This window comes from Dermochelys coriacea, chromosome 4, assembly GCF_009764565.3.
Source record: "Dermochelys coriacea isolate rDerCor1 chromosome 4, rDerCor1.pri.v4, whole genome shotgun sequence".
In the NCBI taxonomy this organism is placed as follows: domain Eukaryota; kingdom Metazoa; phylum Chordata; order Testudines; family Dermochelyidae; genus Dermochelys; species Dermochelys coriacea.
Genome location: NC_050071.1, coordinates 25,659,174 through 25,681,207, shown reverse-complemented (window position 1 = coordinate 25,681,207; position 22,034 = coordinate 25,659,174). Strand labels below are relative to the sequence as shown.

Genomic DNA, 22,034 nt, shown 5'->3' with positions numbered 1-22,034 from the left:
TTTTAGATCACAATTGTTAAAGCAAGATAAATACAACAAAAGGGCATGGAGTCTGTGCTGTGTTACAAAGTATCGCTTTGAGTCTGAGTAGTTTGTTCTCAAAGCCATACTTTGTAGCCAGACTGTCTTAGGATGTACTAACACCATTAGCAGCTTGCAAGTTTCACACAGGGAGAGAAACAGTAAAAACCAAGAGACCTCTTAATTAGTAAGACCCTGGAATTTAAACTATGGGGAATCAAACTCATCTGATTTTAATACAGACCTTCTTTAATATGATCTAATGTAATACCTAATGCTAACATGAAGTAAAGTGTTGCACCCCTCTGAGTATGCCAGACGAGCACAGATCTTGGTCAAAATACAAGCAGTGGATAAACACCGTTGACTATGCAGATGTCACTTTGGTTTTACCATTATGTGAGCATTCAGGCAAATGCTCATGTAGGTTGCTGAGTCAAGACCACACAGTTCCATCAATTTTAGTGGAACCAGTCCTGCATAAGAGGCAAGTCCATAGCAACATAAGGTTGAACTTTTAGGTCTGTCAAACAATTTAAAAAAAATTAATGGCACTCAATAGAATACCAATTTAAAATGTTTTTGGAGGTTTTCTACATTTTCAAATATATTCAATTAGAAAACCAAATACAAAGATTCAAGGTAAACATAGTATTTCAATTCATTTAATACAAGTACTGTAGTGCAGTCTCTATCATGAAAGTTGCACTCACATGTAGATGTGCCAACACTGCATTCAAAAACAAATCCTTGTAAAACTTGAGGCTACATGTCCATTCAGTCCTGCTTCTTGTTTGTCTGAGTGGGTGACTGAACAAGTTTGGTTACATTTTGTAGGAGATAATGCTACCTGCTTCTTGTTTACAATGTCACAAGAAAGAGAGACCAGGTGTTTGCATGGCACTGTTGTAGTCATCACAAGATATTTGTGCCATATGCGCTAAAGATTCATATGTCCCTTCACACTTCAACCATTCCAGAGGACATGTAGGTAACCTCTGTTGATGCCTCCTCTTGTTTTTGTAAAAAGTTAGATAAACTATAACCTGTGGGGTGGAAAGATACCCTTCTGGGAAATGGACCCTCTTCCGTTCTCTGCCATTGCTGAGCTGTGGCGTTTTGACCAGTCCTTGATGCACAAAGAAGTCTGCAGGACCAGATAATTCAAGGACTTATCTGTGGAGGAGACTTAATTTCTTCAAATCTAGACAGAGGGTATCTGACATTTGCATCCCAAAGAAAGGTGGGGGAGGGAATTTGTAGGAAAAAAGCTAGATGAGTTACTCTCTCAGAAAGGCTAGTAGTAACCAGAGAGTCCATAGGGAATGGAGAAAAGAGGAGCTGATCAGCCAAAAAAGGAAAAAGGTTAGAGTATAAAAATAAAATGAAATTCTATAAAGAAAAAGGATGCTAGAGGTTGGGTTGCTACAGTGTGGATAGCAATGAGATTAATGATAATGGCCTCAACACTAAATGAGAACAGTATTCAATAATATGGAACATGTGTTTAAGGCAGTATGTCTGCTGGGGAAAAAAAAATCTAAAAATAGAGGTGGAAAAGAGTATATTAAGCTTTTAAGTTAGGGGGTCGTAGAGAATTTGCATCCCAAAAAATGGGGATCCGACACTGCTAGTCCAGTAACAAGGATTTTTTAATAAGTGTATGTGAGAGCAGTACCATATGACAACTGAAGTCTAACTAATGTACTAACGGGGCGGGGGGGGGGGAGGAGGCAAGGAGTAATCTAGGTAATTAGATACCGGTTAGTCTGACCTCAGTAGTCTGCAAGGTTTTGGAGCAAATGGTGAAAGAAAATTTAGAGGTAAAATGTTAAGGGGATGTAATGCAACACTAGTTTACCAGAGGTAGATCATAGTAAACTATCCAGATTTCTTTTGAAAAAAAAGTTTAAGTGCAATTGTATTTGCTCTACTGTACTTTGGTAAAGCATTTGACATGGCACCACATGGAACATTAGTTAAATTAGGGAAGATGGAGATCAAGACAAGTATTGTAAGGTGGATCAGAAATTGGCTGAAGGTAACTGGTTGTGCTGAAAAAGGGAATATATAGGACTGGAAGGAGGTTACTAGTGGAGATCAAGGATCTTAGCCAATACTTTTGTTACCTTGGTACAAAAAAAAAAAAGTAGAAGTCTGCTAATGAAGTTTGCTGATAAATGTGGGGGGCCCCAGCAATATAGAGGAGGAGGAGGATCCAAATATTATACAGAGAGATCTGAGCAACCTTGTAGGCTGGAGTAACAGAAATGGGATGAAATTAAGTAGTACACAATTCAAGGTCATGCACTTAGAAATTCTTATGAAAACCTGCTACAAGTTGGGGATCTTCCGTTGGAAGGGAGGAGGAGGAAAATGACCTGGGTGTGTGGGTTGATCATAAAATGTGAGCCACCAGTGCAATGTGGCTTTGAAAGAGGCAAATGTGATCCTAGGAGGTAATTAGGAGAGGTATTTCTAGTAGAGGGGGGAGAATTAGTGCTGTTGTACAAGACATTGTTCAGACCTCATTTGGAATATTGTGTACAAGTCTGGTCACCCATGTTCAAGACCTTAATTTAAACTGGAACAGACCACAAGAGCTACTAGGATAATCAGGGAAATGGAGGGACTTTGCTTGTTTAGTCTCATTTGTCTAGAAGAGTTTGGCTTTAGTCCCAAGAGAAGGCTGAGAGGGGATAAGATGGTTCTCTATAACTAGATTAGAGGGTTAATAGCTGCAATAGTTTGACCTCTCTGGTAAAGGACGAGAGCATAAACTGCCATGAACAAGTTTAGCCTGGAAATTAGAAGAAGGTTTCTAAGCATTAGAGGAGAGTTCTGGAACAGCCTCCCACTGGCAGATATGGGACAAAGTTTAGTAGTCAGAACAGGACAAATTAGATTGTAAGTGACCTTGGGAATATGGTCTTCCTCAGCAGCATGTGGGTGTAGGTCACTTGTCAGGATCCTCTATCACATTTACTAGTTTCCCTGCTATTGCTAGGGCCTCAATGTTCTGTGCCTGTGGCACACAGTCTAGCCTTCCATGTCTAATTTACACCACAGCTTCCAGAATGTCAAGACAGAGGAAGTGAGATGGTTGTTCTGAAACCAGACTTCCTCCAGTACTACAAAGTAAGATAGATAGACTCCACACTTATTTCTGTAAGAATTTGTAGTCTAAAATTTTAGATATAAAAAACACTTTCCACATTCTATCCAGTTATCCATTGTCTTTATATAGTAAAGAAGTCTACTCCTCTCTGTAGAGGGGACAGGCTTGGCCAGGTTTTATTTCAGGGGCGGTTACTGAATTGGTCTGAAATTAAGGAGACCTGTGAAGAACCAATGAACAGCAAGGCCAGCCACCAGATGGGGAATAATATTAGTTAGGTTTGCTCTAACTTGGGCCACTAATGAGTATGCACTGCCAATGGACTTCGGGAGAGCAGTCACACCATATCCTTTCATGCAAATGGCACCTCCTGATAGGTTTCTTCAAAGTCTAGAGGGTTTATTCATTCAGGTGCTCCTAAGTTTTTAGGCTTGGCAAATTTATCTTTGTTGATTCATAGATACTAAGGTCAGAAGGGACCATTCTGATCTAGTCCGACCTCCTGCACAATGCAGGCCACAGAATCTCACCCACCCACTCCTACGAAAAACCTTACCAATGTCTGAGCTATTGAAGTCCTCAAATCATGGTTCAAAGACTTCAAGGAGCAGAGAAGCCTCCCTCAAGTCAACCATGCCCCATGCTACAGAGGAAGGTGAAAAACCTCCAGGGCCTCTCCAATCTGCCCTGGAGGAAAATTCCTTCCCGACCCCAAATATGGCAATCAGCTAAACCCTGAGCATATGGGCAAGATTCACCAGCCAGATACCCAGGAAAGAATTTTCTGTAGTATCTCAGGGGATTAGTCCTATTTACCCTGAATATTGAAAAATCCCATTATCCCATCATACCATCTCCTCCATAAACTTATCAAGTAGAATCTTAAAACCAGATAGATCTTTTGCCCCCACTGCTTCCCTTGGAAGGCTATTCCAAAACTTCACTCCTCTGATGGTTAAAAATCTTCGTCAAATTTCAAGTCTAAACTTCCTGGTGGTCAGTTTATACCTATTTGTTCTTGTGTCCACATTGGGTGCTGAGCTTAATATTCCTCTGTCTCTCCTGTATTTATCCCTCTGAGTATATTTATAGAGAGCAATCATATCTCCCCTCAACCTTCTTTTAGTTAGGCTAAACAAGCCAAGCTCCTTAAGTCTCCTTTCATAAGACAGTTTTCCATTCCTCAGATCATCCTAGTAGCCCTTCTCTGTACCTGCTCCAGTTTGAATTCATCCTTTTTAAAACATGGGAGACCAGAAACTGCACACAGTATTCTAGGTGAGGTCTCACCAGTGCCTTGTATAATGGTACTAAAACCTCCTTATCCCTACTGGAAATGCCTCTCCTGATGCATCCCAAAACCGCATTAGCTTTTTTCACAGCCATATCACATTGGCAGCTCATAGTCATCCTCTGATCAACCAATACTCCAAGGTCCTTCTCCTCTTCCGTTACTTCTAATTGATGCGTCCCCCAACTTATACTAAAATTCTTGTTATTAATCCCTAAATGCATAACCTTACACTTCTCACTATTAAATTTCATCCTATTACTATTACTCCAGTTTACAAGGTCATCCAGATCCTCCTGTATAATGTCCTGATCCTTCTCCGAATTGGCAATACCTCCCGGCTTTGTATCATCTGCAAACTTTATTAGCACACTCCCACTTTTTGTGCCAAGGTCAGTAATAAAAAGATTAAACAAGATTAGTCCCAAAACCGATCCCTGAGGAACTCCACTGGTAACTTCCCTCCAACCTGACAGTTCTCCTTCAGTAGGACCCGTTGCAGTCTCCCCTTTAACCATTCCTTATCCACCTTTGATGTTCATACTGATCCCCATCTTCTCAAAATTTAACTAATAATTCCCCCATGTGGCACGGTATCAAATGCCTTACTGAAATCTAGGTAAATTAGATCCACTGCATTTCCTTTATCTAAAAAATCTGTTACTTTTTCAAAAAAAGGAGATGAGGTTGGTTTGGCACGATCTACCTTTTGTAAAACCATGTTGTATTTGTCCCATTTACCATTGACTTCAATGTCCTTACTAATTTCTCCTTCAAATTTTTTCCAAGACCTTGCATACTACAGATGTCAAACTAACTGGCCTGTAGTTACCCCGGATCACTTTTCCCCCCCCTTTCTTAAAAATAGGAACTATTATCAATTCTCCAATCATTCGGTACTACTCCTGAGTTTACAGATTCATTAAAAATTCTTGCTAATGGGCTTGCAATTTCAGGTGCCAATTCCTTTAATATTCTTGGATGAAGATTATCTGGGCCCCCCGATTTAGTCCCATTAAGCTGTTTCAGTTTTGCTTCTACCTCAGATATGGTAATATCTACCTCCATATCCTCATTCCCATTTGTCATGCTACCATTATCCCTAAGATCCTCTTTAGCCTTATTAAAGACTGAGGCAAAGTATTTGTTTAGATATTGGGCCATGCCTAGATTATCTTTAACCTCCACTCCATCCTCAGTGTTTAGCGGCCCCACTTCTTCTTTCTTTGTTTTCTTCTTATTTATATGGCTATAGAACCTTTTACTATTGGTTTTAATTCCCTTTGCAAGGTCCAACTCTACTCGACTTTTAGCCTGTCTCACTTTATCCCTACATGTTCTGACCTCAATTAGGTAGCTTTCCTTGCTGATCCCTCCCATCTTCCACTCCCTGTATGCTTTCTGCTTCTTCTTAATCACCTCTCTAAGATGCTTGCTCATCCAGCTTGGTCTACAACTCCTTCCTTTGAATTTTTTCCCCTTTCTTGGGATACAGGCTTCCGATAGCTTCTGCAATTTTGATTTAAAGTAATCCCAGGCCTCGTCTACCTTTAGATCCATAAGTTCTACAGTCCAATCCACTTCCCTAACTAATTTCCTTAATTTTTGAAAGTCAGCCCTTTTGAAATCAAAAACCCTAGTTGCAGATTTATTTTTGTTAATCCTTCCATTTAGTTTGAACTGAATTTGCTCATGATCACTTGAGCCAAGATTGTCCCCTACAACCATTTCTTCTAGGAGGTCCTCGCTACTCACCAAAATTAAATCTAAAATGGCATCCCCTCTAGTCGGTTCAGCAACTACTTGATGAAGGAATCCATCAGCTATCGCATCTAGGAAAATCTGAGCCCTATTATTACTAGCACTGGTCCTCCAGTCTATATCTGGGAAGTTAAAGTCTCCCATGATCACGCAGTTTCCATTAGTATTTACTTTATTAAAGACATTAAAAAGGGCTCTATCCATATCCAAATTAGATCCCGGAGGTCTATAGCACACCCCAAGCACTATCGTAGGAGAGGCTTTACTAGTTTTCTTCCCCAATGTAAGTTTTGCCCAGACGGACTCTGTCTTATCCATTGCATCGCTTCTTATTTCTTTACATTCTACCTCATCATTGATATACAATGCTACTCCACCACCTTTACCTTTGTTTCTGTCTTTCCTAAACAGCACATACCCTTCAATACCTGTAGTCCAGTCATGACTACTATTCCACCATGTTTCTGTTATCCCTAGAATATCTGGTTTCACTTCCTGCACCAGTAGCTCTAGTTCCTCCATTTTGTTACCTAGGCTCCTCGCATTGGTGTACAAACATCTTAATTTTTGCTGTTTGGCCTCGCTCACATTTTGTACCCTATTAGGCACAGTCATTCTACAGCCAGTATAACCTATTAGACTAGTATCCACACCGCCCTCGCTCCTTATATACATATATATACGGCTGTCTCCTTTCTTACTTCGTCTTCTTCCCTCTCAATGCTAAAATCTGGAGTGGATATTTCCTGGACATCTCCCAACCATCTCCCCCCAGTTCCTAGTTTAAAGCTCTCTATCAGTTGTGCCAGCCTCCATCCTAGAAGTCTATTTCCTTCCCTACTCAGATGAAGTAGTTCTCCATCCCAGAGAACTGTCCTCTGTCTATGAATGCCTCCCAGTGGCCATACATCCCAAAGCCCTCCTTATAGCACCACTGCTAAGCCATCTTGTCACACCTTTGTTGCCCTTCTCTAGGAACAGGAAGGATCCCGCTAAAGATCACCTGAGCCTCAATTTCCTTAAGCGTCTTTCCCAGCCTAGCATAGTCTCCCTTAATACTTTCCAGCGAGACTCTAGCCGTATCATTTGTTCCCACATGAAGGATAATTAGGGGATTCTTTCCCGCTCCCTTTAGGATCCTTTTCAACTTCAGGTCTACATCCCGTATCTTAGCACCCGGAGACAGCACACCCTTCTATTCTCAGGATCAGCTCTAGTTACAGGCCTGTCTATTCTTCTCAATAAAGAGTCCCCGATCACATAGACCTGCCTTTTCCTGGTGACTGTGCTATGCTCCAGTCTCTCCCCTGTTCCCTCTGGCTGCAAGTTCTTTCCATTCCTATTTTCCCTTATAATCTTCTTCAACCCATCCTGTATCCTCCTGGGGCTCATATTTGGTGTAGACTCCCTTGACTCTTCCGCTTTTCCTATAGGACTAGCCTCTCCTCTTCTTCCTTACCCTTCCACCTTCAACAAGTACCTGCTGTGCCCCTTCAGCATTTTCCAACTCTGCAAACCTATTCCTAAGCTCTATTTCTCCTTCACTAGCCCGTCTTTTCCTCTGCCTGGTTCTTTTAGTCACATGTTTCCACTGACCACTTTCCTCACCCAGTCTCCCTTCAAAATTCCCCAGCCCTGCTTCCATCCGTGAGTCTGAGCTTTTCCCTTCAGATACCTCATATCTTTGCTCCATCATCTGCTCAAACCCCTTCCTAAACTCAACGAGACTTTCCACCTGCATCTCCAAACCTCGGATCTTTTCCTCCATCAGCTCTATCAGATGGCATTTCATGCAGAAAAAACTCTTACCGGTTCCCCCCTCCAGGATCATGTACATACCACAGCTTCCACATCCAGTCATCCTCAATGTGTCTTCCACTACAGGAGTCATTCCCACAGCTGCCTCTGTATCTGTCATCGCCTTCCCACCTAAATCATGTTAATCTGGGAAACACAAACCACACCAAAACACCACCACCCACAGCAAAAGCAAACCCCAAACAAGCACCACAATACAACTCCCTTTTCAAACTCCCACTCAAACTCCCCTTGTTGATGTCGATCCCAGTGATCTGGGAAGCACTAGCCGATTTACAGCCAGAGAGGCTAATTCCTCCTAAACTGAAGATGGCACATGGAAATGATTTCTGCTACATACAATTTGTTAATATGCTAAGAAAACAACTATGCCATTTGTCCTTGAAAATGGCCTGTGTCCACACAGAAGTATTGATGGTATTCCCATACCCAGTGGAAAACCCACAACCAAGCAGACAGACGTTATTCAGAGGAGGAGCAGCAGCAATTCTTGCTGAGACAGAATTGGGCACAACTGTATTCCACAAAGGTGCTGATTATCCGCAGGAAATAGTGGATCTGCTTCCCTTGGCAGGTGAAGCTGTGCAGTTCCTGTGACTCAGACTCAGCTGGGACACATCCAGACTTGACAGTTGTTTAAGGCATGGCTAATATTGTCAGCAGGTGAGATATAGGTAACAAAGTTAAAGACTCACTGTCTTCAGGCAACAGTTGACATCAGGATTCAAAAACAGGAGCTGCATTCACCATGCTGAGGGAGACAGAGAGCAGACTTGGTTTCCTAGGAAAAGGCCAACAGATTTGGTCTTCAATGTTCCTGAACCAAACAGACTCATGATTAACCACCAGGCAACAAGTCTGTCTGGCTTTTCAATCAAGCACTTTGTATTATGCAGTCTTCTGAAAAAGAAATCTGCTTTACCTGTCAGCTGGAGATCGGGAAGCATCATTTTTAGATCTTGAAGTGTACAAAGAATTTATTCACAAGATTTAACAGCAGCTAAGCTTTAAGAATTCTCATCTAATTTTAGATGATCAAGAATGTTTATACAGTTAAAATACTCAGTTCAAGAGGTGAATTTTCCTTAAAGCTATTCAATTGTAAGCAAAAGGATGAATTGTAAGTCTCAACTTAATATAGGCCCTGTTACCTATGTTATTTCTATTACCTGTGACAGGGAATTTAATAAGTTTTGCTTGGTGGCCTCCCAGTGCTCATTAGATGAAAGAAAGCCAGTAGTCCCCCTGCAAAGTGAAAGTGTTGAGATGGCTTTGAACTGAGCAGGCAACCATTGAGTAATATTTTAGAATCTGGGTTAGAGAACCAGAAGAGGCCTAAAGAATGACATTTTCTTCCCCTTCACTGCATGCTGATCTAGCACTAATCATTAATCTGTATATTAGAAAGCTACATTTTTACAAAAAGAAAAGGAGTACTTGTGGCACCTTAGAGACTAACAAATTTATTAGAGCATAAGCTTTCGTGAGCTACAGCTCACTTCATCGGATTTTACTTCATTGAATATTCACATGGTAGCAGCCTGCTCCCGCTCCCATTGGAGTCAATGGTAATACTCCCATTTAAGTTAATGGTGCATGAACAAGCCCTAGACCTCTTGTGTAGGTTACAGACAGCTTTCTGGCTTCCATTTTCAAAATGGAATCCTCATTTTCCCATACCCGATTTCCACAAAAGTCACTCCTTTGCCAATACTCTTGACAATCCCAGCTCCTTCATGGCCAGGAAGGACTAGGTAATCTATATTTGGGAAAGAACCTTTCAGACCATGTCACCTGTCCAACATAGCCCTGTGGCTACAATCTGTATTGAAATGAAAGGACACATGAACCCTGGAATGTACACAGGCTTCTATTAAAAAAGTGTCAGTTTCAAAGGTTTATTGGAACCCATTTATTGTTTTGTATTTTCATTACAGGAGATCAGTGTTCCTATCGGTTTATTAGCTGCGTGCTTAGACCCCTGTCTTTTCTCCCCCGCCTACATTTGCTATTTTGTCAGCCTTCTGTTCAGTGCTCAAGAGGACTAAAGTCACGTCTAGGATGCCTCCAGATTAGTTTTCTAGAAATCCAGTCTCAACCGTGAGTACACATTCTATTCTGGCAACTTGTCAGCCAAGTGCTTTACAATTTATAGGCATGAAACTGGTTAATAACCTAATTGAGAATTTCCTTTCTAGGCACATTCAGAATATTTGCATATGAAACCATAGGAGATTTCAGGTGGCTCGTGCAATATGGTACATTTGCATGGCTACCTGCAAAGTGGATTAAGTGCCAATGTTTAATAGGTGTGCAACTGCACACACAAATCAAGTATTTGCATGAAGAAATGGCAAGTTTTGCATTAAATCAGTTTATGTTCCACAAATGTCCTATTCCCATGCCCACTTATTGCATACTGAATTCTGCACAATTACAATGCAAATAAATTTGAAAAATCAGGCCCAAAGTGTTTCCCTCATTCTTCACAAGTGCTAATGTCAAGTTTAGTCTTTGTAGATTTTTATTCCCATTGAGAAGGTCATGTCTTTCTAGGATCAAGATGCATCACATTTTCATTGCTCAGGGCTTGTCTATACTACAAGGTTTTTCTACTTCAATGGCATAGTTAGCTGGTAGGAGAATGGCTGCAGTAACAGGCATCTGGGTATAATATACTATTCTGGTTCAGGAAGCAACATAAAAGATATACCAGTATAAGGCACTTCATACTAGTACAACAAAAACTACACCCCTAATTTATATATAATTAGGTAATCTAAACTACAAGTTACCTAAACTAGCCTGCATTGCCTAACATTACTCCTTGTAGAAGGATCAATATTAGGATTCTGGGTTCCTCACTGAAATCTGACATGCTCTCAAGAGAAAAATACAAAACTTTTGCATCCAATACAGCATTTACCATGAACTCCTGGATTACATTGTGACACTGGCAGATCAAATGGCAGCATTTAGGCCTCAGCCAAGCACTAAAATTCATTGCTGGAAACCTCTGTTGGTATAATTAAGATTGGTAGTGGACTTGCAAGCCTTTCATAAGGAAAAATGTATGAATCCTACTTCTAATGTCTATAGTCCATGCTATAAAATGGTATTTCAGTGTTGGCTATATAGCTTTAAAATATTGGTTCTGAACTATATAACAAACAAGAACTCTTTACCTACTGCTAAATCCTTAGGAAAGTCATTCCCAGTGGGCAATAGGGCCTACCAAAACTAAATGGGCCACGGATCACCACAATACAAAGACTTGTTAATTGCACCTGCATGGGCTAGGTGCTAAAGGGCTCATCCCATCAGCCTGAATTCTGGAAGAAGGAAGTAAAGATAGATAAAAAGTGTTCATGCCAGCTCTTCACTGTTCAGACTCACAGGGCTGAAGCTAGAAAGGAAAGATCCTTGTGGTCATCTGTAAGCACCGAATCCAGATTGACACCAACTGTCAGCTTTTAATACCATAGACTAACTCATTTGTTATATATAATGAATGCCTGCTTTAACCTGTAAATAAAGCATTTCTTTTTCCTAGTTAAATCCTTTGTTGACTATAGGCTGGCTACAAGTGTCATCTGTGGTGCGAGATCTGACCGAGGGTAAGTGGTCCCTTGGGACTGAAAGCAACCTGAATCTTTCATGATCTTTGGTGTATGACAACCAACTATCTCTAAGTTCAGCTTGCCCGAGTTGCAAGACGATTGGACCAAATGGGACTGACTGGTATAATGCTTCTGGAGTTCATCTGTTACTAGGTTGATGAAATCCAATTGTAGATCATAAAACCAGTTTGGGGCATCTGCCCTGCTTTTTGCCAGTCTGCTCAGAGGTTGGCACTGTTGTGACCCACCCAAGACAGCAGGACATCGATCATCCCAACACTTTGTCTCTGGTTGTTTAGGAGCCAGACCCCAGGTAATGTGACAGAGGGTGTGGATTTCTAAGGGTACCTCTACACTGAGAGCTGTAGGTGTCCAAGGCCCTCTATTGTCCACACCTAAAGCTCAGAAGCACGTGTCTGAAGGCAAGAAAAGTGCAAGTAGGCTAGTATGCCCGAGGGGTGTGGGTAAACACCCTCCTTCCATACCTGTGCCAGTTTCCAGCATGGATGGGAGTAAGGGACATTACTACCAGGTCTCTAGTTTGTCCTCCACCCACATTTTCTACTTGACCATTACCCAATCTGTAAAGTGCCCTGCACCCCCATTCTCACCAGTAGCATTATGTTGCATTGACCATATCAGAATTGCTTTCTGCCACACTCTTCACAGGTGACAATGGATCATAAAAATGGCCATACTGGGTCAGACCAAATGTCTATCTAGCCAGTACCCTGTCTAACAGTGGCCAATGCCAGGTAACTGCAGAGGGAAATGAACAGAACAGGTGATCATCAAGTGATCCCTTCCCTGTCACTCACTGTCCCAAGCCTCTTTTTGCCAGAAGCTGTAGTCCTGCCCATCCAGGCTAATAGCTATTCATGAACCTATCCTCCATGAATTTATCTAGTTTTTTTTAACCCTGTTATAGTCTTGGTCTTCACAACATCTTCTGGCAAAGAGTTCCACGGACTGACTGTGGGCATTGTGAGAAAAATGCCCTTTTTTTTTTTTTTATAAAGGAAGGAAAAACTATTAATTTCATTTGGTGACCCCTAGTTCTTTGTTATGAGAAGGAGTACATAACACATGCTTATTCTTTATCCTTTCTCCACACCAGTCATTATTTTATAAACCTCTCCTCATACAGGAGCCATTCCACACCCCTAATACTTTTTGTTGCAGTGATAAATGAAGGGGGGAACCCCCTTTTATGGACACTCAGCCAGCCAACTATAAACATCTGTTAGTAGCTGTTCTCTACTTGCTTTACCTGTAAAGAGTTAAGAAGTCCACAGACAAAAAGGGAGTGGGCACCTGACCAAAAGAGCCAATGGGAGGGCTAGAACTTGTTAAAATTGCAGGGGTGGGGAAGAGAACCACACACACACACTTACACTTACACTTATACACTTACTTACTTGCCCTTTGTTGTTCTCTAGAGAGAGGAGACACAAGCAGCAATGCTACAAGAAGCTTTAAGCCAGGTATGGAAAAATCAGAACATACCTAGAACTTACATAGATATCTGGGGTTTCAAATAAGTAGATCAGGAAGTGTCTAGAAAGACCCGATTAGGTTTATCTGTTTATTTCTTGTTGGCTTGTGGATGCCTCTGCACTAACCCCAAATGCTTTTGTTTTGCTTGTAACCATTAAGCTGGACCTCAGGAAGGTTATTCTTGAGGTTTAATTTTTAACAGTGGGGTTTTTAAATCTAGCAAAAGCCTAAGTTCCAAATGTATTCTCTTTCATTTAAGAAAATTTACTTTGAATAGGTTTGGATTTGTGTCCCCTAAGAGATGCCTGTGATGTTTAATTAACTGGCAACAGCTGATTTCCTTTGTTTTCTTCTCAGCCTTTCCCTAAAGGGGTGTGAGTGAGAGAGGGCTTGAGGGTACCCCAAAGGGAGGAATTCCCAAAGGGGTTTTTGCATTTGGTAGTGGCAGCATCTATCCATCCAAGGTCAGAGAGAGAAGCAGTAACCTTGGAAGTTTCATACAAGGCTGGAGTGGCCAGTATTAATTTTTAGAATCCTTGCAGGCCCCCACCTTCTGTACTGGAAGTGCCAGAGTGGGGAATCAGCCTTGATAGTTGACCTTTTCCAATAGATCTTTTTGGAGATGGGGAACCACACGTGCATACAGTATTCAAGATGTGGGCATGCCATGGATTTATATAGAGGCAATAAGATTTTCTGTTGTATTATCTATCCCTTCTAGTGATGCCCAGCATTCGGTTCACTTTTTTGACTGCTGCTGCACATTGAGTGGATGTTTCTAGAAAGACATCCACAATGGCTCCAAGATCTTCCTTGAGCAGCAACATTTAATTCAGACCCCATCATTTTATAGGTATAGTTGGGATTATGTTTTCCAATGTGCATTACTTTGCATTTATCAATATTGAAGGTTCATCTGCCATTTTGTTGGCTGATCACCGAGTTGCGAGAGATCCTTTCTTAAGTCCCAGGCAGACTTCAGAGACCTAGCTACTTTGATTAGATTTGTATCTGCAAATTTTGCCACCTCACCATTTACTCCTTTTTCCAGATCCTGTTCTGAGAGCAGCCACCTGGCCCACCACCACATCCAGATACCAATCTGTGTGTGGTCGGAGTACACCACCCTCTATGGCTTCTCCTGGAATGGCAGGAAGTCAGTCACCTGTACCAAGAAATTTCACTGAGATTTCAACCCAGGACCAGAACATATGAGATCCTCTAGTGCCTGATTCAAGAGGGCAACACACTCCAACAGTTGCTCCAGGTGGGCTCACTAAATGTGAGCCCCTTCTTCAAGAAGCATGACTGGGTGCTGTCAACAGCTTCTACTGCGCAGCCAGAAGTGGGTCATGACCCCCTCCTCCATCCTGTCAGACCATGAGGTGGATGGGATGCTGAGGAGGATGCCCTCGAAGGCAAGTAGCATGTGTTTTTTGGTACCCAGTGGAGCCAGCTGAGGAAGACCACCCCACCCTCACCTCAGTGAGCCTGGGGAGGACCCCCAGTTAATGGCAGGAAACAGAGCCTACGACTGGTAAGTTACAATACACCCTCCCTTTGACAGAGGCCCAGTGGTGGTTTACTATTCAATATCAAATTCTCAGCAGGCCCGATATGCTCACTACAGCTAATACACTTTGAGTATCTATCGGACAACAAGGTGGCATGTAATGATCATTGGAAAGCTAACAACTCACCGATCATTAATAATTTTGTATGGGGTGCACAAAGAGTTATAACTGTTCTCAAATTAGGCTCTTAAAATTAGACAAGCAATACATAAATACAGCCTGCCTTAGACCAAGTACGGTGTATTTGCTTGTCTGACCAGCTTGGTCATCAGGCAGGGACAATGAAGGTACATTTACATAAAAAGGTAAAACAGCCACCTACCTAGAGAGTGGGGGAGACACCATTTTAACTATAATGACAGTAGGTCTGACACTTAAATAATAAGCAATTGAATCAGCTAATTGTATACACATTCTTACTATACTATTAAGGCCCTACTTAACTTGCAGTAGTGTGGATGCAACAATATTAGGCTTCTAGTGCCATTTTGACAGTGGGAGTCCTGGGTGGCTACTCTAAATTGCAGAAAAGTAATGGACTTTAATAATGGACCTTATTTACAGTAACACTTCATTTTCCATGGCTTGGCTGCAATTTTTGCACACGATTCATGTACTATAAAAGTGCATCAAGTGAGGTCTTGTATGAAAGCCTGTGATATACTGGCTATTAATATTTTGAAACATTAATTTTGCACTGAGGAATTATGGATATTCAAATATTCTGCTTTACACTCTTCATCCTACAGCCATGTTTCTGATGCCAGTTTCTTAGCTTTACATAAGTCCTGCTGTTCCCCCACAAGTCAGAGCTTGCTTCCAATTAACAACCTCCTCATAGCCTACATATTTGCTGATTAATTGGGCCTGCCTGGCCTCTGAGGGCCCATGTGGCAAGTACACCCCAACAACAGGGGTGAAGACATTTGAGTTATCCATGACTTCGAGACCAGGCCTCTTGAATCCTCTAAATCAGACCATTGGGTCCCAACCAAGGAGGTTAAAGCATCTGGGAAGTGAATGCAGTTGACAAGCCTGCTTAGGTGAAGATTTTTGCTTGATGAAGTTACTTTTAGAAGTGTTCTCTTTTCCACTTGTTTATCCACTTGTTTCCACCCTTTCTAGCATTACTCCTTATACTTAGAGTCACTTAAGCCTCTCACCTATTGTTCAGTGCACTTATTTTATTTTTCATAAACCAATTTGTGCTATGATTAAATTTAGAGAGTTATCACCCAGCAATATTGTTAATCTATCCAACTATACTCTTAGCCCAGCAGAAGAATCTGTCCTATCTCGGGGCCTCTCTTTTTGCCCCTCCACCCCCACGAACATGATACAGTTCTGTGGTGACCTAGAATCCTATTTTCGACGTCTCAGACTCAAGGAATATTTCCAACACACCTCTGACCAACATATTAACCCACAGAGACCTTCCTGCCAACACTACAAAAAGAAGGATTCTGGGTGGACTCCTCCTGAAGGTCGAAACAGCAGCCTGGATTTCTACATAGACTGCTTCCGCCGACGTGCACGAGCTGAAATTGTGGAAAAGCAGCATCGCTTACCCCATAACCTCAGCCGTGCAGAACACAGTGCCATCCACAGCCTCAGAAACAACTCTGACATCATAATCAAAAAGGCTGACAAAGGAGGTGCTGTCGTCATCATGAATAGGTCGGAGTATGAACAAGAGGCTACTAGGCAGCTCTCCAACACCACTTTCTACAAGCCATTACCCTCTGATCCCACTGAGAGTTACCAAAAGAAACTACAGCATTTGCTCAAGAAACTCCCTGAAAAAGCACAAGAACAAATCCGCACAGACACACCCCTGGAGCCCCGACCTGGGGTATTCTATCTGCTACCCAAGATCCATAAACCTGGAAATCCTGGACGCCCCATCATCTCAGGCATTGGCACCCTGACAGCAGGATTGTCTGGCTATGTAGACTCCCTCCTCAGGCCCTTCGTTACCAGCACTCCCAGCTATCTTCGAGACACCACTGACTTCCTGAGGAAACTACAGTCCATTGGTGATCTTCCTAAAAACACCATCCTAGCAACTATGGATGTAGAAGCCCTCTACACCAACATTCCACACAAAGATGGACTACAAGCCGTCAGGAACAGTATCCCCGATACTGTCACGGCTAACCTGGTGGCTGAACTTTGTGACTTTGTCCTGACCCATAACTATTTCACATTTGGTGACAATGTATACCTTCAAATCAGCGGCACTGCGATGGGTACCCGCATGGCCCCACAGTATGCCAACATTTTTATGGCTGACTTAGAACAACGCTTCCTCAGCTCTCGTCCCCTAATGCCCCTACTCTACTTGCGCTACATTGATGACATCTTCATCATCTGGACCCATGGAAAAGAAGCTCTTGAGGAATTCCACCATGATTTCAACAATTTCCATCCCACCATCAACCTCAGCCTGGACCAGTCCACACAAGAGATCCACTTCCTGGACACTACGGTGCTAATAAGCGATGGTCACATAAACACCACCCTATATCGGAAACCTACTGACCGCTATTCCTACCTACATGCCTCTAGCTTTCATCCAGATCATACCACTCGATCCATTGTCTACAGCCAAGCGCTACGATATAACCGCATTTGCTCCAACCCCTCAGACAGAGACAAACACCTACAAGATCTCTATCATGCATTCCTACAACTACAATACCCACCTGCTGAAGTGAAGAAACAGATTGACAGAGCCAGAAGAGTACCCAGAAGTCATCTACTACAGGACAGGCCCAACAAAGAAAACAACAGAACGCCACTAGCCATCACCTTCAGCCCCCAACTAAAACCTCTCCAATGCATCATCAAGGATCTACAACCTATCCTGAAGGACGACCCATCACTCTCACAGATCTTGGGAGACAGACCAGTCCTTGCTTACAGACAGCCCCCCAATCTGAAGCAAATACTCACCAGCAACCACACACCACACAACAGAACCACTAACCCAGGAACCTATCCTTGCAACAAAGCCCGTTGCCAACTCTGTCCACATATCTATTCAGGGGATACCATCATAGGGCCTAATCACATCAGCCACACTATCAGAGGCTCGTTCACCTGCGCATCTACCAATGTGATATGCCATCATGTGCCAGCAATGCCCCTCTGCCATGTACATTGGCCAAACTGGACAGTCTCTACGTAAAAGAATGAATGGACACAAATCAGACGTCAAGAATTATAACATTCAAAAACCAGTTGGAGAACACTTCAATCTCTCTGGTCACTCGATCACAGACCTAAGAGTGGCTATCCTTCAACAAAAAAGCTTCAAAAACAGACTCCAACGAGAGACTGCTGAATTGGAATTAATTTGCAAACTGGATACAATTAACTTAGGCTTGAATAGAGACTGGGAATGGATGAGTCATTATACAAAGTAAAACTATTTCCCCATGGTATTTCTCCCTCCCACCCCACCCCCCACTATTCCTCTGATATTCTTGTTAACTGCTGGAATTAGCCTACCTTGCTTGTCACCATGAAAGGTTTTCCTCCTTTCCCCCCCCCTGCTGCTGGTGATGGCTTATCTTAAGTGATCACTCTCCTTACAGTGTGTATGATAAACCCATTGTTTCATGTTCTGTGTGTGTGTGTGTATAAATCTCTGCTCTGCTTTTTCCACCAAATGCATCCGATGAAGTGAGCTGTAGCTCACGAAAGCTTATGCTCTAATAAATTTGTTAGTCTCTAAGGTGCCACGGGTACTCCTTTTCTTTTATCATTAACCACAATAAGCTATTACTATCATCTCTTTAAAGGAGCAGCAAGCTTAATTTCTGAGTGTTCCAGGAGAAGGTAGGCCACTGGAGTGAAACATCTCTGGGGGAACCAAGGAGTAGGGGTTTCTGTTTGTTAGGGGCAGGGCAAGGCAAGGTTTGGACAACAGAGTTTGACAAAACAGACAGGTACATCAGGGAGCTGTCACACAGTTAGCAGGGGTTAAACTCACTTGCTGAGGCTGAGAAGGGTAACATAGTAACTCACAATTCTGGGAACCTTGGCTCATTGTCACATTGACAGCTGGTTTGGGAGCAACTCAGGAATGTTTGGTTTTTTTTAAAGTCACACTGCAAGTAATAAGCGGGTAGTGGAAGCCAGAGGGTGACCTGCATGCTTGTCTGCTGGCCATTGGAGTCCAGGCTGAGAGAGTCACAGCAGCATAACACTTAAGACCCCCACAACTGCAGGGCAGGAGTTACACAACCCCTTACTGGTCTGAACCCCAGATCACACCTCCGCCCTCCCCACCAATATCCCCTCGTTCTCTGGGGAGGCCAGATTTTAAGATCTAGAGCATTGATCTTCCTTCCTGGATAATGTGCCATGCATTGCTATGTCAGAGTTTGAATTGCAGTGCTGAACCAAACACTGTCAGAGGCCATCCCCTTATCAGACTCCAACTTTCCCTCCTGCATCCAGTCCCCACTCTGGTCCATCCCAGTTACAAGCCAATGATTTTATTGATTTATGACAATCCATTTATTTGTTATGCATTTACCTGAACCTACAGCATAAAAAAAAAATCAGCTTATTAATGAATAGTTGTGCCCCTGTATCCATGCATTTCTTGACTAGCAGTCGGGCAGTGATGGCCTCAAGGCACAAAAAGGCCCACTATTTTGAGATTGAGAGAGTTAAGACCTTACACTGAGTTTACAGGGCAGTCATTTTGCCTGGCACATCAAAGTGACCCATGACTAAATAAGCATGGGAAAGGTGATCCAAACCCTTCCTAAAAAGGTGGGCATTAGAGAAAGGCATGACAAGAGACCAGAACTCAGAGTGGGGGAAAGGGACATCCCCTACATTCTCTCAGTAGCCAAGGGTCTTTTTGCCCTTCAGTTGCCTGGGGGGCAAGAGAAGCTAGATCCAGCTCAGTGGGAGGCCAATCCATCTCACTACGTCCCTGGGGCATCACCCCCTGTCAGGGATTAGATCTTAAGTGGGACACTTCAGTTCACTTCAATAGTCTTGTAACAACATACAGAGAAATAGGCCTGTGAGCCTAAGGTAGGGAAGCTACCACCCTAGGGTGGGGTTAGCAACAGCGCATAGGAGGACCCAGCCCAGGACCCCAACCATGACAATGTTCCACCACTGGGTCAGCAGGGGGCCAACCAAAACACACTGACCAGCATTCAGACAGCTACTGAACTATCATCAGCTGTCCCTGAGCTACTTCTTACTCTCCCACCCTAAGGTACCTAAAGCTTAGCATCATCCTCCAGTTCCTCAAGGTATACAGCAAGCAACAACCCCAGTAGCTTTTCTTCTGGGTCAGTCTCATCAGCAGGCCAGTTGCTGTAGTTGTAGGCTCATAAACCATCTGAAAGCATCAACTCCCTTCCATGGCTCATGCTGAACTACCTTAAAGGCTCCGCCTTTTATACTTCCTGTCCTGCCCCTTAGCTTCCTGAAGGAAGGGTGAGCCCAGCCTGGCTCCACCGATCAGGGATCAGAGAGTGGTCCCTCTCCCTCCAACTCAGTGGGAGGCCACTCCATCTCAGTATGGGGGGGTGGGGAACTGAACTCTTGTTGCACGGAGAGGTCAAGCACACAGTACATTTAAAAGACTAGATCCCAAAGGTGTGAAACACAAAGAGACCTGAGCCCATATCTTGAGCTTCAGATATATAATGTATACCCAAATTGCTTGTTTGGAGACCAAGGACACTGATCACCATTGACAGGGAGGCCCTTCTATATGACACTTCTAGGGGGCTTAAGCCCACCGAAACAAGTGTTTAGGACCCGAGCTCTCATTACACGGAAGCGGGGGGCATACATGGAGTGTGTGTCCATCCTTTCTCCGGGGCTTTTTCTTCCCTTCTGCTAATCCTTTGGTGCTTCTGTGGTCTTGTTTTGTCTTCAGAGTTGTTAGAAAGAGAGCAAAAGAGAGAAAGACAGAAGATTAGGTGTGGACTGAGTGGATATAACAATTACAAGGTCAATTTAGATGATTAAACTGACAAGCCTCTTCCGCCTCCTTGAACCCAAACTCCTAGACTTCCATCCCCGTCTGTGTACCCTGGGGAAACAGCCTGGTTTTGTGAGACAGCTGCTGGGCTGGAGATCTGCTCCTGTCATCTGCTTTGGGGGTAGCCCTTCCCTGCAATACATGCCCAGAGGACTTAACCTATAAACTCCGGGGTGGGGGGACTGAGAGCACTGTACCCCTCTATTGCTCCCCACCCACCTCTCTGCCCGGGGCTCTCTGTGCCCCACAGAGGCCCTGAGGAGGGCAGCAGGGAGGTCACCGGGGGACCCACTTGTGCTGGATGCCTGGAATCTGGCAGCAAAGAACCCCCTGGCAACGTCCCCAGCTTCTCCAGCCTCCTCATACCCGAACTGGCACCAATTGGTGACCGACACCATGTCTGACCTTCCAGGAGAGCAGGGTCACAGCCAGTCCAGAGCATGAAGTCTGCATGGGTGCCAGCTCCGATCCGGGCCCAGGGCAGGGAGGCAGACTGGTTGGCTCGGGAGTGTGTGTGTGTGCAGAGGGAAATGAGACACGGGGCCTTTCCTCTGTAGGGGACATCAGCTCCAATCCAGACCCCAAGCAGGGGGAACTAGCTGGCTCAAGGGGTGCGGGGAATGGGACACGGCACCCTGACACCGAGGGATGCTTTGGGGAGAATTTACTGATGCACAAAGATGATCCTCTCCTTGTAGGTCCTGTACCCAGGTCTCTAGGTCCCCAACTGGGTTGTATCTGCCCAGGGAAAGCGCTGTGAACATCACCTCATTCACCCCCTGCCTTTCCCCACCCGAGCCAGGGATAGCACCCAGCTCCCCTGCTTTCTAGCCCACTAGACCCATTCCCCATTTGAAAACCAGGAAAAGAAAGCAGGCATCCTGGCTGGGTCCGGTACCTGGTCAGTTCCTTTGCTAGGGCCAGGACAGCGTCTCCCGTGGTGTCTCGGACCTGCTGCACCATCGCAATGTCACAGAGCAGCAGGATCTGCAGAGACGCACACTGAGCTGGGGGGCGTGGGCAGCCAGGCACCATGTTGGCTTCATTAGCGCCTGTTCCCCGGGCAGAGCCCATGACAGATGCATTTCCCCCCACCCCCAGCCCTCCAGAGCCAGGCTGGTCCCTAAACCGTCCTGTGGAGCCAGGCCGGTCTCAGAGCCACTCCCCAGCAAGCTGCCCTCCCCCAGCCCATGCTTCAACCAGTTTACTTATCACCACTTGGCCTCGCCAAAGCTTGCACACTGAAGGCACAGACCTTGAAGGTGGCCCGGGCAAGGTGGCCCCTGAGCAAGAACAGGAGCAGGGCGGG

The 22,034-nt window shown here is 43.9% G+C and overlaps 1 protein-coding gene and 1 pseudogene across 1 annotated transcript in view; both read right to left on the bottom strand.

The window, feature by feature from the left end:
- Nucleotides 1-482: 482 nt before the first annotated feature.
- Nucleotides 483-21,760, bottom strand: LOC119854538 (annotated as a pseudogene).
- BMPR1B (bone morphogenetic protein receptor type 1B) overlaps nucleotides 15,465-22,034 on the bottom strand; it is a 381,540-nt gene continuing 374,970 nt past the window's right edge. The window contains exon 16 of the transcript XR_006280595.1: nucleotides 15,465-15,475. The gene's annotated coding sequence lies outside the window, so the exon portion shown is untranslated. The remainder of the gene's footprint in view (nucleotides 15,476-22,034) is intronic.